The sequence below is a fragment of the Myotis davidii genome, unplaced genomic scaffold (assembly GCF_000327345.1).
Source record: "Myotis davidii unplaced genomic scaffold, ASM32734v1 scaffold1706, whole genome shotgun sequence".
NCBI classification, from domain to species: Eukaryota; Metazoa; Chordata; class Mammalia; order Chiroptera; family Vespertilionidae; genus Myotis; species Myotis davidii.
Window position 1 is genome coordinate 155,149 of NW_006297026.1, and position 2,160 is coordinate 157,308.

At 41.3% G+C, this 2,160-nt stretch overlaps 1 protein-coding gene across 1 annotated transcript in view; it reads right to left on the bottom strand.

Moving 5' to 3' along the window:
* HS6ST2 (heparan sulfate 6-O-sulfotransferase 2) overlaps positions 1-2,160 on the bottom strand; it is a 312,930-nt gene that overhangs the window by 71,657 nt on the left and 239,113 nt on the right. The gene's annotated exons all lie outside the window — the stretch shown is intronic.

The following is a 2,160-nucleotide window of genomic DNA, read 5'->3' on the forward strand; positions in this document are numbered from 1 at the left end:
AGTTGAGCAAACATATTAAGAACAGTATGCCATATATGCCAGGTCCCTTGAAACAGCAAGGATGGACTGGCTCCCGGCAATCTACAATATAGTGCCATTTAAAATGCCACTGGAAAAGCCAGTGACAACATTGACAGTTTCATTAAAAGTTATGGTGAGCCCTAACCAGTCTGGCTCAGTGGATAGAGCATTGGCCTGCGGACTGAAAGGCCCCAGGTTCGATTCCGGCCAAGGGCATGTCCCTTGATTGCGGGCACATCCCCAGTTTGGGGTGTGCAGGAAGCAGCTGATCGATGTTTCTCTCTCATCGATGTTTCTAACGCTCTATCCCTCTCCCTTCCTCTCTGTAAAACATCAATAAAATATATTTTTAAAAAAAGTTATGGTGAAAGGCAATGTGCAAACTATAAAGTACTATGCAAATGTTAGCCAGAGTTGGTGGTAGATATTATGCCAATTGTCAAGGATGCAAACTTGTCAGAGTGAATTTTGTGAAAGTGCCAGTGTTATTACTGGGCCACTGGCGGTGTTGTTCACCAGGAGCAGAACACCTGGGTTATACACCCATTTATAGCTCTGTTATTGCTGATGACTAACCAAGGACAAAGGACAAATCACCTGTCTTCTGTGAGCCTTCATCCTCATTTTGTACAATGGAATGGTTGGTAAAGATCCTTAAGGATATTTATATATTATAATTTCTAAATGTTTTCTATTGGAAACAATGACAATAGGAAAGTGAAGCTTGCTACCTCTTAATGTCGGGAAAGTGATGAAACAAACACCTCAAGCTACTCTTATCTGGTTGTCCCTAGGCATTATGGGAACAGAGTAGGCTATATAGTTGCACTTTCCTTACACAGTCAGTTGCTTCATGTGACGTTGTTGCTCTGTTGCTGTCAGTCTTTCCAAAATTAAATCTAGATCTTATAATTTATGACTATTTATTGCATGTCCGATAGGGTAAGCACAGCACAGTTCCAAACAAGAAAAGGTCAATAAGCTGTAAGGTTGTTTTAGAGAAATGTGTATCTCTATGGGCTGTAGTATTCAAATGCCTTTGGCCTAGAAGAACCTACAGGACCAAAACTACTTCCAACAAATCACTCAAACAATAGTCTTTGAGGGTTTTCTCTTTAACTGTTCTTTATCTTGAACTCAGGCAGATTCTCCTCAGTTCTGTTAAAAGTAAACCTCTTCCCCTTCACTTGGTAAATCTTAAATAGTTACATATTTTTAACAGTCCCTCACTCCCTGGGTGTCTTGTCTTAGTCTGGCAAAGTACAACATGAGTGATCCATATATGAGGGATAAAGGGGCATTGTGGCTGGCACGCATTGTTCTCTGACTTGTGCAAAGCTCAAAAGCACAGACTAAAACCCTTCAGGGGAATAAACAACAAAAAATGCATCTGTTTTCAGGTTTGTTACTTGGGCTGGGGGAGAAGGCAAAGCTGGTTGTTTATAGAACAATTTATGGTTGCAATTTCGATAGTTGATTACTTGATTTCTTAATCCAGCTCCTAATCAGAGATCAAACACAGGTTATAATAAAGAAGTAATTTTGGACATGATTACAAACAGTTTCTTACTGAGGGCTTTGCCTTGAAACGAGGAGCTCCCATCCTAGGCTCAATGTAATAGGGATCAGGACAAGTGATTGGGTTGCAGCTCTTCTGCACAGACAACACAGGCCTTTGGACTAGAACTGTGCCCCCTTTCCCACTGATAGTTGTTTCTGTGTGGTCAATGCAGTTATGGAAACAGTAAAGTAGTAACTATTTTTTTTTTATTGTTGCTGAAAGCTGGTAGCAATTTCTTTTTTTCTTTCTTTATTTATTTTTTAATATATTTTTTATTTGCCTACTAATTTTAGAGATGGGAAGGGAGAGAGAGAGAAACATTTATCGACTGGTTCCCTTCCAATACGTGCCCCCCAACCGTGATCAAACCCACAACCTTTTAGTATATTGGACTATACTCCAACCAACTGAGCCACACTGGCCAGGGCACAGCCCTGTCTTTTCAATTCACATCTCATTGTGTCCCTTGTGGAGAGTTAGGCGCCAGGTCCAGGGAAAAGGCTGCTGGCCCGCCAAGGGAGGCAGGAGTGTTGAAGAGCAGGATGACCACTGAAGCACCTTCTAAAAGGAGGGGGAGA